The sequence below is a fragment of the Budorcas taxicolor genome, chromosome X (genome assembly GCF_023091745.1).
Source record: "Budorcas taxicolor isolate Tak-1 chromosome X, Takin1.1, whole genome shotgun sequence".
NCBI classification, from domain to species: domain Eukaryota; kingdom Metazoa; phylum Chordata; class Mammalia; order Artiodactyla; family Bovidae; genus Budorcas; species Budorcas taxicolor.
This window is the reverse complement of record NC_068935.1, coordinates 73,830,039-73,845,299: the sequence shown is the minus strand read 5'-3', so window position 1 is coordinate 73,845,299 and position 15,261 is coordinate 73,830,039.

The window sequence follows — 15,261 nt, the reverse complement described above, 5'->3', positions numbered from 1 at the left end:
AGTGTAGCCTGTATCCTATTCTGCCTAAGTCATACTTCTACTCCTCATTTTTCCATTTAAGAGCACCTGGCTTATGGGAGGAAGGATGGGGGGAAGGGATAGTTAGAGAGTTTGAAATGGACATGTACACACTGCTATATTTAAAATAGATAACCAACAAAGACCTACTGTATAGCACTGGGAACTCTGCTCAATGTTATGTGGCAGTCTGGATGGGAGGGGAGTTTGAGGGAGAATGGATACATGTATATGTATGGCTGAATCCCTTCACAACTTGAAACTATCACAACACGTTTGTTAATCGGCTATACCGCAATACAAAACAGAAAGTTTTTTAAAAGTAAAAAAAAAAAAAAAAAACAGAGCAGCCAGCTTAGCTTCTGGCATGGGAGAGGCCAGAGTGCCCAAAGCCCCATCTGCTCTGAAAGCTCCCTAGTGACTGCAGACTAAGTAAACCACAGTTTTCTGAATCAGCCTCTTGCATAACTTTGTTATTTAAGGTCAAACTTTTCCAGTATTAGCGCTTTACAGCTTTCCTCCCAACCCCCATGCTACCTCCACTTTCATTTCCAGCTCCACCCAGTGTTGGTTCCTGTTGCCCAAGCAAAATAATGCTTCTGTGGAGTACACAGTAGCCTTCAGTCCCCTCTTGGGTTTTGCTGAAATGGCCCAGGAATTCAGGCATGATTCTAGTCCCACCCCACCCCCCAGCATGGTCAAAAGGATATTTGCAGCTCCTTTAGCAACACAGAATATTTCTTCCTATGCCCCTCTCCATTGGGCACCTTGGCCCCTCTGTTCAGTTCTGCTTTTCTCCAGGAGGAACTCCAGTTGATGGGTAACATACAAAGAGACCATGGGCTGACCAGAAGCCTGGTTGCTCAGTGCTCCGCAACAAGATTTTGGCCTGAGTTACAATGGATATTAGGCCACTGATTGACTTCTAGATTATAGATGAGGAAACCAAGACTGAAGCAAGTATACAATTTGAGCATAGCTGGTAAGTGACAGAGCTGGAACTTGAAGCCAGATTTTCCAGATTTCAAAGCTGAGTCTACCTCTAGTCAGGTCAGCCCAAGAACTTCCCACCTCTTTTTCTTACTTCCCAGGAATGAGATGGATTGAGACGATAAGGTGCTCCCTGTAAGATTTTTAAATGGGTTTTAGAGAATGCAAAGTCTTCAGTCTTCTTAGGGTCCAGGCAATTTGCAATCAATTAACAATCTGTCTTGCTGAGAGATGCACTGGAAATCAACTTGTATTAGGCTTGTATAAACTGTTAAAATTAGGTCCTCTTATGGTATAGACTGGGGCTTCCCTGGTGGCTCAGAGGTTAAAGCGTCTGCCTGCAATGCGGGAGACCTGGGTTTGATCCCTGGGTTGGGAAGATCCCCTGGAGAAAGAAATGGCAACCCACTCCAGTACTCTTGCCTGGAGAATCCCATGGACAGAGGAGCCTGGTGGGCTACAGTCCACGGGGTCGCAAAGAGTTGGACATGACTGAGTGACTTCACTCACTCACTCACTCATGGTATAGTCTTGGCACAGAGTCAAAGCACAAATCCAACTTTAATTTTTCTTAAAATCTTTTCTGTAGATTGTCTTAAAGATACATGGGTTTACATAGCATGTCAAACAGTAAGGCTTGATAAAATTCCCCTCCTCTTGTCCATCTCCACAGCCACAGTTCAAATCTCTTTCTGCCACTTCCTCTTCTGCTGGGGTCCAGCCTCAGCAGAATCCAGGGATACCCTCAGGATGAACGGCATTGGTGAAAAGAATGACATGAGGAAACCAAGCTTTGGTGAGCGAGGCCTGTAACTTTATTTTCAAAAGGGGCTTTTATACCCTGACTTGTACATAGAGGAAAATGAAAGATGCAAGGTCATGCAGAGTCAGCTCAAACACTCCAGCAGTTTTGCCCTTTTCGAAACCAGGATTTTTTTCTGCATACCTTTCCCATAAACAAGGGTCTTATGTTGTGTACATTATCTTCTGGCCTTGGAGGCCTGTCGACATTTTATGACCCTTTTTTGATGACAGCTGATCAACCAGAAAACTTGTTTTCCCTTGAAGTGTTTTTTCTTTATACCTCTAATCTGTGTCAGCCTCAGAAAGTACTAAACAAAGTTACATTCTCATGGTGCAAAGGTGCAGTGGGTTACAACAACAAAAAAGAACTTATTAGCTCAAAGGTCTGATGTGGTTAATACCAAGGCTACTACTTGTTTTTCTTACATTCCAACTATATTAACTAATGCACTCCCAGGCACACAATGGATAAGGGATATGAGAACTTGGCAGCAAGCATTGGCTCAACAATGAAACCCTTCACCGTATTATTTTAATAAAACTTTTTCACCCCTCGAAGGGCTCTATATCTTTAGAATGCTTAGGCTTCCCATGTCATGGTTGGGATGTTGTGAACAAGCATATGCGTAGTTGCAAGAGTCTGGATAAACCTTCCAAGCAAGCTAGAATGCTAACACGGGGGTTTGAATTGAAATGCTCCTTTCATGCCCAGGAGATTTATCAACTAGAGCCCTAAGTTGATTTTCTCCAAAGAAAGGTGGCCGGGGATAGCCCCCTGTTAATGTCAGAAGAGTTGGTGAAAGGCATAATATAGTAAACAGGAGAAAGACAGATTTTGGTTTGGGGTAGATGCTCGAGCAGGTCCAGGGAGTCCCTCGAGTCCTGATCCACCTTGCTTGTCAGGTCTCCTCCGCATGATCTTGTCATAGGTGGGATCTCCCCTGCTGGCTCCCGGCACTCTTCACTCTTTCTTTCCCACTCCATGTTGCTTCCTCTACTTCTTCCTTTTCAACACAAGTAAAAACTTGTTCTCTTTGCCTTCAGGCTTCTAGGACACAGGTAATGCCCTGGGACATCTAATCTGTCTCTTGCTCTGGATGTTTTTCTGCTGCAGGGAGCAGCCCCACTCTTAATTCTGGTGAATACTGAATTTTGGTTTCCTTCTTGTTAAACCTGTGTGACGTAGAAATGATCATTATGTTATGCAAATCCTGAAAACTGATTATATTATCAATGAACATAATATTCTTACTATTTCCAACCTGAAAACACTTAGACTTGTCTTTTACAGCCTTCTTGTATCTGAGATATCAAAAAGGCCTTGTTGTTCAGTCGCTCAGTCATGTTTGACTCTTTGTGATCCCATGGACTGCAGCACATCAGGCTTCCCTATCCTTCACCATCTCCTGGAGTTTGATAAAACTCCTGTCCATTGAGTCACTGATGCCATCCAACTATCTTGTCCTCTGCTGTCTCCTTCTCTTCCTGCCTTCAATCTTTCCCAGCATTAGGGTCTTCTCTACTGAACTGGCTCTTTGTATCAGGTAGCCAAAGTATTGGAGCTTCGGTTTCAGCATCAGTCCTTTCAATGAATATGCAGAGTTGATTTCTTTTAGGATTGACTGGTTTGATCTTCCTGCAGTCCAAGGGACTCTCAATAGTCTTCTCCAACATCACGGTTCAAAAGCATCAATTCTTTGACATTCAGCCTTCTTTATGGTACAATTCTCACATCTGTACACAACTACTAGAAAAACCATAGCTTTGACTATACAGACCTTTGTCAGCAAAGTGATGTCTCTGCTTTTTAATACGCTGTCTAGGTTTGTCATAGCTTTTCTTCCAAGGTGCATGCATCTTTTAATTTCATGGCTGTAGTCATCATCTGCAGTGATTTTGGAGCCCAAGAAAATAAAGTCTGTCAGTGTTTTCATTTATTCCCCATCTATCTGCCATGAAATGATGAGATCAGATGCCATGATCTTAGTTTTTTGAATGTTGAGTTTCTAAGCAAGCATTTTCACTCTACTCTTTCACCTCCGTCAAGAGGCTCTTTAGTTCCTCTTCGTTTTCTGCCAAAATGGTTGTATCATCTGCATATCTGAAGTTATTGATATTTCTCCTGCCAATCTTGATTCCAGTTTGTGCTTCATCCAGCACAGCATTTTGCATGATGTACTCTGCATATGAGTTAAATATATAGGGTGACAACATATTTCTTTCCTAATTTTGAGCCTGTCTGTTGTTCCATGTCTGGTTCTAACTGTTGCTTCTTGACCTATATACAGGTTTTGCAGGAGGCAACTAAGGTGATCTGGTATTCCCATCTCTTCAAGAATTTTCCACAGTTTGTTGTGATCCACACAGTCAAAGGCTTTAGAGTAGTCAATGAAGCAGAAATATATGTTTTTCTGGAATTCTCTTGCTTTTTCTAAGATGCAACAGTTGGCAAAGCCTAAGTTCCTGCTATCAAGAATTGACATTTATTAAGCACGTATGATCTTCCAGGCCCTGTGCTAGCCAATTTCATCCATGTTATCATATGTAAACTTTGCTGTGTGTGGTGTGGATTTTTAACTCATTTTATAAATGTTCCAGAACTAAGGTTCTCAAGGATTAAGTCCAGTGTTACACAGAGCAAAAGTTGAAATCTGATTCTGAAACCCATATCCTTTCCACTGTATCAAATTACGTCTTATAGGAGAAGTGAGATGAAACAATATAATAAGTTACTTGATGCCTAAAAATATTTCAGAATGTTTCCTAATTCTACTCTATAATTATTAAACATATTTTTGCCACTGAATAAAGACAATTTAATGACAGACAAGTTTGGTGTTTTCTACACCATAAATCATAAAGTACAAAGCTAGTACACTTTTTTATTATAAATACTTGACTAATCTACAGATATGCTATCTTTTTAATAAAAAAAAGATTCTTAAATTTTCCCTTTTGGAAAAAGTTCTAAACCTTTTGGTCAATGGAGATTTTGCTGAAAATATGATTGGATCAGCATTAAATATATGTCATGTGGCAATGATATTGTTAGGAAAGAATTATCCCTTTGTTTCCTTTTACTGTTCCTATCTTAAAGGAAACATTGTATTCCTGTTTGTGAGATAGCCATCCATCTAGCAAAATAACATCATTTCTAGTAGGACTTTCATTGCCCTTTCTGCCATCTGTGGGACTGGAACTTACATGGACAAACTGATGGAAGGTAAAATCATCTTAAAATCGGGAAACTTGGGTTCTTTTCATGGCTTTTCTTTTGACAAGTCACTTCATCTCTCCAAATGTATTGTTTTTTTAAGGATTTATACTGAGTCATGATAGAGATGGGCTAGTCTTCCACACAAATGGTTTGGCAAGTTAATTCAGTATATCTGAAATTCTTTAATATCATTTGTCTTTCTTAATCAAAAAAGCTGAGTTTAAAAGTGAATTAGTATTTATACCTGAGTGTATAGTGACAGAGGGGATGGAGTCAAGATGGTGGAGTAGGAGGTCACAAAGTTTGCATCTTCTCACAAGTAGGGCATCTACTGGATGCTCGTGGGGGACTTCCACAGCTAAGTGGACAAGAGGAGTCCTCAAGTGACTGGGTAGGACATGGGGGGAGCAAGGGGGGAGAAGAAATGGAGGCAGGATGGGACTAGTGCCCCTGAAGGGCAGTTGGGGAATCAGAGGGGTTCCTACCTCTGGAGGGGTCCACTCACTGTGAAAGGATCAATGGGGAAGAGGAGGAGACCCTTGGGAGATAAGGGGGAACTCTGCTAGCATTTCCCCTCACATACTTGGGTCCCTGTGAGCTTACTGAAATTCTGGGCCTGATCCTCCACCCTCCAAGGCCAGAGGTAATCTGGAGCCCCCTCTGGCAGTGCTGACCCTAAGCTCTGCCCCAGCCCCCACCCCCCAAGGCCTTGTTCAGCCTCCTAGATCCTGAGCATAGGCCCCACCCCCACCTAAATCCCACTTCATCTAAGCTCTGCCCCCCACAGCCAAGGCCTTTTCTGGAATTTTTTGTTCTTTTGCTATTATGGTTTTGTTTTACCTTGTTGTTTCATTTATATTTTAATTTTTCTAACATATCTGTATTTTTCTAATTTTATTTTATTTCTTATTTTTTGTTATTGTTCTGCTCCATTTTTTTTTTTTTTTTGCCTCACCATAGCACTTGCAGGATCTTGGTTCATGCACCAGTGGTTGGGCCCAAGCTCCTGTGGTGAGAGCACCAAGTCCAAACCACTGGACTAACAGAACCTCAGACCCCAGAGAATATCAATCAGACTAAGATCTCCTGGAGTTCCTCATCTTGACACCAAGACCCAACTCTGCTCAACTGCCTGCAAACTCTGCTGCTGGAAGCTTCAGGCCAAACAACCAGTAAGACAGGAACACAGTCTCACTCATCAAAAAAAAAATGAGATGGCAAAAAAATATATTATAGATGAAGGAACAAGGTAAAAACCCACCAGACCAAATAAATGAAGAGTAAGTAGGTAACCTACCTGAAAAAGAATTCAAAATGATGATAGTAAAAATGATCCAAAATCTTGGAAATTGAATAGAGGCACAGATTGAGAAAATACAAGAAATGTTTAACAAAGACCTAGAAGAACTAAAGAACAAACAGAGATGAACAACACAATAACTGAAATGAAAAATACACTAGAAGGAATCAATAGCAGAATAACTTAGGCAGAAGAACAAATAAGTGAACTGGAAGATAGAATGGTGGAAATAATTGCTGAGAAACAAAATAAAGAAGAAAGAATTGAGAACAGTCTCACAGACCTCTGGGACAACATTAAATGCACCAGCATTTGAATTTATAGAGTTCTCATATGAAGAAGAAAAAGAAAGGGCCTGAGAAAATATTTGAAAAGATTATAGTCAAAAACTTCCCTAACATGGGAAGAGAAATAGTCACTCAAGTGCAGGAAGTGCAGAGAATCCCACACAGGATAAACTCTAAGAGAAACTAATCAAGACACATATTAATCAAACTAAGAAAAATTAAATTCAAAGAAAAAATATTAAAAGGATCAAGAAAAAAGCAACCAATAACATACAAGGAAATCCTCATATGGTTATCTGCTGATTTTTGGCAGAAACTCTGCAGGCCAGAAGAGAGTGGCAGGATATATTTAAAATGATGAAAAGCAAAAACCTACAACCAAGATTACCTAGTAAGGATCTCACTCATATTTGACAGAAGCAGACAGAAAAGCAAAAGCTAAGAGAATTCAGCACCACCAAACCAGCTTTATAACAAATGCTAAAGGAACTTCTTTAGGCAGGAAACACAATAGAAGAAAAAGGCCCACAAAAACAAACCCAAAACAATTAAGAAAATGGTAATAGAAACATACGTATTGATAATTACCTTAATTGTAAATGGATAAAATCCTCCAACTAAAAGACACAGACTGGCTGAATGAATACAAAAACGAGACCCACATATGTGCTGTCTACAAGAGATCCACTTCAGACCTAGGGACATATACCAACAGAAAGTGAGGGGATGGAGAAAGATACTCCATGCAAATGTAAACCAATAAAAAGTTGGAATAGCAATACACATCAGATGAAACTGACTTTAAAATAAAGACTAAGGGCTAAGGAGGGACACTACATAGTGATCAAGTGACAAATCCAAGAAGATACAGCAATTATAAATATTTATGCATTCAACATAGGAGCACCTCAATACACAAGGCAAATGCTAACAGCCATAACAGCGGAGATCGACAGTAACACAATAATAGTGTAGGGCTTTAACAGCCCACTTACATCAATGGACAGACTATCCAGACAGAAAATAAATAAGGTAACTCAAGCTTTAAATTAGACAATAGACCAGATAGATTTAATTGATATTTATAAGGCATTCCATCCAAAAGTGGCAGAATACACTTTCTGTTGAAGCACACATAAAATATTCTCCAGGATAGATCACATCTTGGGTCACAAATCAAGCGTTGGAAAATTTAAGAAAATTGAAATCATATCAAACATCTTTTCTGACCACAACAGTATGAGATTAGAAATCAATTAGAGGAAAAATATTGTAAAAAACGCAGACACATGGAAGCTAAACAGTGTGATGCTAAATAACCAAGATATCACTTAATAAATAAAATAGGAAATAAAAAAATGCATAGAAACAAATGACAATGAAAACATGATGACCCAAAACCTATGGGATGCAGTAAAAGCAGTTCTAAGAGGGAAGTTTATGGCAATTCAATCTCACCTCAACAACCAAGAAAAATCTCAAATAAACAACCTAACCTTATACCTAAAGCAACTAGAGAAAGAAGAACAAAGAAAATCCAAAGTCAGTAGAAGGAAAGAAGTAATAAAGATTAGAGCAGAAATAAATGAAGTAGAAGTGAGGAAAATGATAGCAAAGATCAATAAAAGTAAAAGTTTGTTCTTTGAGAAGATAAACAAAACTGATAAATCTTTAGCCAGACTCCTCAAGAAAAAAGTCAATAAATGTAGAAATGAAAAAGGAGATGTTACAAGTGACTTCACAGAAATAAGAGACTACTAGGAGTAACTGTATGCCAGTAAAAAGGACAACTGGAAGAAATGGACAACTTCTTTGAAAGATACAACTTTCCACGACTGAACCAGGAAGAATTAGAAAATACTAATAGACAAATCACAAGTAATGGAATTGAAGCTGTAATCAGAAATCTTTCAACAAACAGAAGTGAACCTGATGAACTCTATCAGACATTTAAAGAAAAGTTAACACCTATCCTTCTCAAAATCTTCCAAAATATTGCAGAGGAAGGAACACTCCTTAACTCATTCTGTGAGATCCTCATCACCCTGATACCAAGACCAGACAAAGATATCACAAAGAAAGAAAATTAAAGACCAATATCACTGATAAACATAAATGCAAAAATTTTCAGCAGAATACTAGCAAACAGAATCTAACAACTCCTTAAAAGGGTCATATACCATGATCAAGGGGGATTTATCCCAGGAATGCAAAGATTCTTCAGTATAATGCAAATATTAACAAATGTGATACACCATACAACAATTTGAAAGATAAACCATATGATCATTTCAATAGATGTAGAAAAAGCTTTTGACAAAATTCAACACCCATTTATGATTAAAAAAAATTCTCCAGAAAGGGAGCATAGAAAGAACTACCTCAACATAATAAAGGCCATATATGACAAACCTACAGCTAACATCAAACCTACAGTTAACATCATACTCAATAAAAAACTGAAAGCATTTCCTCTAGAAGAGGGAACAAGACAAGGATGTCCACTCTAACCACTATTATTCAACATAGTTTTGGAAGTCCTAGCCATGACAATCAGAAAAGAAAACATTCTGTGTGACAGGCCTAAACTGAAGCTGCAAAAAACAGCACTGTTTGGGTCTTTGCTGCACAGATTCTTTCCTATTCTTTTTATTGCTTGTCTGCTCTTCGCTCTCGTCTCCCTGGCATGCTGAACTTAGTTCCACAACTGCTTCTAGAAGCCCTTCATTTTGCTTACCTTTAAGTACTTCTCTTCTTCTATGGTTTTTCAGGTCTCAGTTCCCTGCTCTGATGCTGACTTTGAATGCTCCTTTGATTGCAGTAACAGCAGCAGTTTCAGGTAAAAGAAACCTCTTCCACTAGCCCTGTCCCCGTGAAACATTTGCCAACAAAGCTTGTCCCTTTGTGTACCTTGTCAGGGCAGGCTATTTGGATGTTTGGATCTTTACCCTTTCCTTTCATTTAAAATTTCCTGTGACAAGCAGAGATAGATATTGGGGATCATATTGGTAACCCTTGTCATCTATGAGAGCAGAGAACACATTAATCCAGTAATGTCATCTTGTTGCACCCAGTTTCCTTGAGCCCCACCTCACACTTATGCAAGACATATTTACTTATACTACTACCTTTTCTTCCTCTTCTGCTCCTTCTCCTCTTTTCCCTTCTTTTTCTTATATTTACTTTTACAAAGAAATCTCTCATCCTTTCAACAATTTCCTTCTTGTTGCCTAACAAAGTTAACATTTTTTAAAGCATTGGCCTCCAGCACTGAACCAATCCTCACCAATCCCCCAATACCAGGCGGCTGACTTAAAACTGAAATTGAAACTATCATTAGATCATTATTTTTTTTTTTTCATTTTTCTCAGTCATTGACATGAATATAAATTGTAAGTGTAAACTTAGGACACCACCTTTTCTGGAATATTCTAGAATTTATATACCAAATTAGCATTTATCAAAGCAATCAGAGTTGTTATGAGTATCCTTGTGATGTAACCCTTGTTACAAATGTTTGCGGACTGCTTTTTTGGAATTAAGGGGTGACAGGGTGTAGTGGAAAGAGCATGAGGTTTGGAGATGATACAACCTTTGCTTTGAATTGCTAATCTGCCATACATTAGCTGTGCAATATTTGTGCAAGCCCACTCTCTGAGCTTCCAGTTCCTCATGCATAAAATGCGGTTAAGACTGTTTATCTTGCTGAATTTTATTGTGGTTTCTTCCTATCAAAATGCTGAACACACAGTAAGTGCTTGATATTTTCATACTTCTGTACTTACTGCCAGTTTATCATGCAAGAAAGTTGTCCCTGTACACTCTCCCTTAGTTGATGGCTTTATTCCCCCCTCGCTCTTTTGTGCTCTGGTCAAACTCAACTATGCGTGCATGCATGCGTGCTAAGTCACTTCAATCATGTCTGACTCTTTGTGATCCTAAGGACTGTAGCCCGCCAGGTTCCTCTGTCCATGGGGATTCTCCAGGCAAGAATACTGGAGTGGGTTGCCATGCCCTCCTCTAGGCGATCTTCCCAACTCAGGGGTTGAACCCGAGTCTCTAAATAAGTTTCCTGCATTGGCAGGTGGGTTCTTTACCACTAATGTCACCTGGGAAGCCCAAACTCAACTATAATCTTCCTTAAAACATTAGGACTATAAGCACAATTTTCTGACTTGATATATATTAAAACTTACAGCAAATAAAATGATGGAAAAATCTATAGATGTTATCCTAATAACAAAAAATTCTATCATCACTATGACTTAACATAGGGAGATTGTGACCAGTATTATGAGACTAGCATAAAAAAAGGCATAGGGAATTATGAATTTGAAAAAGATATATAGCTTCTATTACCTACAGAGAATATAATCATTAACAGATTAATAGAATAAACACGCTGTTTATGTATTTTTATTTTTGGATATGCTAGGTCTTCATTGATCAGCTGATTTTCTCTAGTTGTGGAGAGCAGGGGCTACTCTCTAGTAGTGATATGTAAGCTTCTCATTGTGTCGGCTTCTCTTGTTGCAGGGCACTGTTTCTAGGGCGTGCGGGCTTCAGTATTTGCAGCACATGGACTCAGTAGTTGTGGCTCCCAGGCTCTAGAACACTGCTCGATAGTTGTGGTGCACAGACTTAGTTGTTCCACGGCATGTGGGATCATCCCAGATCTGGGATTGAACCTGAGTTCCCTGCATTGGCAGGCAAATTTTTTACCACTGAGCCATCAGTAAAGCCCAATGGTCACATTTTTAAAACTAATAAAAGTTCAGAAAGCTTTTTATGCTTATGCTGTGCTATGCTTAGTCGCTCAGTCATGTCCCACTCTTTGCAACCCCATGGACTGTAGCCCGCCAGGCTCCTCTGTCCATGAGGATTCTCCAGGCAAGAATACTGGAGTGGGTTGCCATGCCCTCCTCCAGGGAATCTTCCCAACTCAGGGATCAAACCCATGTCTCCCACATTGCAGGCAGATTCTTTACCATCTGAGCCACCAGGGAAACCCTCTCTGCTTATGATCAACAATTAAAAAATTTAAACTAAAAAAACACTAAAAATTGTAAAGTAATTAGCCTCCAATTAAAATAAATAAATTTATATTAAAAAAACTTATGGTACTCTTGCTATTCCTAACTAGAAAATTAAATAAGAAAAATAAGATATTTCCCAAAATAATAAAATCTAAAAGTGTCTAGGAAATACTCTAACACAGAGACACAAAATTTTACAGAGAATATTTTAAAACTTTTTAAAAACATACAGGAAGTTTTGACTAAATGAAAACATTCCATGTCTATATTTGGGGTGATTTAACATAGCAATTGCACCAATTCATCTCACATTAACTTGCAAATTCAGTGCAGTCTCAAATCGAATGCCAGCAGAACTTTGGGAAACTTTATCACATTTATAGTAAAAAAAAATTCATGAATAATCACTTTGAAAATCAACTTGACAAAGAAAAGCAGTAAGAAAGGATTCACTCTAATAGATATTAAGCTACACTTTAAGGCCATGGTAATAAAATAGCATGGTACCTTTCTTATAGGAACTCATAAGTAAACAAAGGAACAGAAAAGTGAGCTCAGAAATACATTCACCTATGTAGGGTAATTTGATATATGATAAAGATACCCCTAAAAACATCAGAAACACAACTGATTTTTTTTTTCAGTCTTTGTGAGCTACTTTGTTAATTCGAGGGCTTCTCTGGTGGCTCAGATGGTCAAGAATCTGCCTACAATGCAGGAGACCTAGGTTCTATCCCTGTACCTTAAGTGAAGTCGTTCAGTCATGTCCGGCTCTTTGTGACCCCATGGACTGTAGCCTACCAAGCTCCTCTGTCCATGGGATTTTCCAGGCAATAGTACTGGAGTGGATTGCCATTTCCCTCTCCAGGGGATCTTCCTGACCCAGGGATCGAACCCAGGTCTCCCGCATTGTAGACAGATGCTTTTACCATCTGAGCCAACAGGGAAGTCCTTTATACAATATGCAAAACTGCAATTTAGATGGATTAGATGTAAATGGGAAAGGTAAAGTGCCGGGGTCCAACCCTGGTGGATCCAGGGAATTTGAAGGGTGGACAGCGTTGGCGTGGAAAGACTTGTTTATTTATTAATATAAGATTAGATTAAGAAACAATAGTGTAGTAGGAGAATTAAGTGGAGGAATAGCTTGGATTACGCGGAAGACCAATAACATTCCAGACAAGGAATTTGCACCATCTACGTTGGGCCACCGGCGCTCGCTTGAATATCTAAGGGTGCCTCGCCTTAGGCTCCCTTTCGCGTGGTCTTAACAGCCAGGGCAAGTAAGTAGACTTGGCGGGCCTCTGCGCCCCAGGTGGAAATTCAGCCTGAAGTTAAAGTAAAGAGCAGAGGGAAGGAAAGGGAGAGACGAAGAGAGAGAGAGACACGGGGGGAGCCAGATTCCCAAGAAACCAGGCCGAGAGACTAGTTCGAGAAACTGGTCCCCTCCTTTATTGTTCAGAAGGCCTTTTATACTTTTGATAAAACATGGAGATCAATGGGTAACACAAAATTATGTAGCGTTCGCAGCCCAGACTCTTTCTGTATATCATTTTGTATACAAAAGGTCTCAGGTGATTTATATTATCTTTTGGCCAAGAGGCTTGTTAACACTTTTTGTCTCTCTTCCTCAATGAATGTTAATTTCGTTACCCCTAAGTGTTTTTCTTTAATCTGCGTCTCCTTAAAGCGCTGAAGTTACATCTCTATAGAACAAAGGCACAGTGGGTTATAACAAAGAAGGTACTTAACTCAGAGATCTAATGTTGCTAATACCAGGTCTACTACTTGTTTTTCTATATACCAACTATATCTAAAAATAAAGGATATGAAAATTTGGCAGCAAGTATTGGCTCAACAAATGAAACCTTTAATCAGTCCTATTCTAAAGATTTTAACTCCTCGGAAGCCCCTACATTCCTAGGATGTTTTAAGCTTCCTGTGCCTCCTACGGTCAGGAGGCCTCAAGCAATCACATGCGCAGCTGTACGAGTCCTGCAGGCAGGCTAGAAAGCCATTGGAGGGGTTTTTGGATTGAAACACTCTTTCAAATGCAGAAGACTAAAGCCCTGAATTGACTTTTTCCAGAGAATGTCAGAAGAGTGGAAAAGCAGGCAGATTCTTATTTTTTGGGGGGTGGATGCTCAGGAAATTCCAGGGGGAAAACCTGAGGTCTGATTAGCCTTGCCATCAGAGCTCTGCCGCATGACCTTGTCATGGGTGGAATTCCTCACGCTGGCTCCCGGCAGTAAAGCTCCTATTGTAATCTAAGGAGGCAAAAGCTTTTTTTTTTTTTAAGCAAAATCACAAAGCAAAAATTTGATGGCTTTTACCATATTATCATTAAAATTTTCTGGTCATTAAGAATATCATAAAAAAAAGAATATCATAGACAAATGTTAATTAAGTGATAAATGACATATAGATGATATCTAAACTATTACAGCCAACAAGGAATTAGCATCTTGTTGTTGCTATTTAGTTGCTCAGTCATGTCTGACTCTTTGCAACCCCATGGAATATAGCCCACCAGGCTCCACTGTCCATGAACTCTCCAGGCAAGAAACCTGGAGTTAGTGGCCATTTCCTTCTCCAGGGGATCTTCCTGACCCAGGAATCGAATCTGCATCTCCTGTGTCTCCTGTGTTTCCTGCACTGAAGGCAGATTCTTTACTACTGAGCCACTTGGGAAACCCTAAATATATGGAAAGATTTTCAAAATCACAAATATTCAGAAATATGTTAGTAAAAGACAAAATTATATCACTAATATCACCAGAATTTCAAAAATTATAGAAATAAATAATACCAAGTGTTACTGATGTGAGCCGATGGCCCCTCTTATGCAGTAGTCTTGAGAATCTTAATATTACAGACTTCAGCAAATGGCTTACTTTACTTATAAAAGCTTTTCAAAGTCATATTTTGTGATTCTATTCACTGTAATACCATCATAATTATAAATATACCAATCCAAAAAATTCCCATTTTATAAGTTATATACCCAACTCAACTATACTGCTTCTCTGCTTCCTTTGTGGCTACCAGTGCTCTTGAGACAAGAGCTAGAAAATCCACACAGAGATGGTATACTAATGTTGGCCTAGAGTTAAAGTAAAAAGAAGGAAATGATCTTTTTTGAGCTCCACAGTGTACTAGGCATCAAGCTGGGCACTTTAAATTGTCTCATTGAATCTATACATCGTTATGAGGGAATAGGTACTATTAGCCCATTGTTTGGATAAGGAAACATGTTCAGAGAGGTTAAATAATTCGTCAAAGGGCACAGATTGCAGTCCATGTCTGGTCTGGTCCTCTTTCCAATACGTTACCACAAATGACTGAGAACAAACAGGTTGAAACTGGGAGACAAGAGTAGGGAAACACTGGGCAGCACACATCAGAAAGTAGACTGACAGATCTATGCTTATTGTGCTTTTATTTTTCCTGCTTACCAGAAATACCATATCCTCATAATGAATATGATTGCCTAAGAGATGTAAATTGTGGTGAAATAAGTGGCTTTAAAGCAGACTCTGCATTCATTCACATTAAGATAGAGGTAACCTGTAAAACTCTTAAGAAATCTGTATGCAGGCCAGGAAGCAA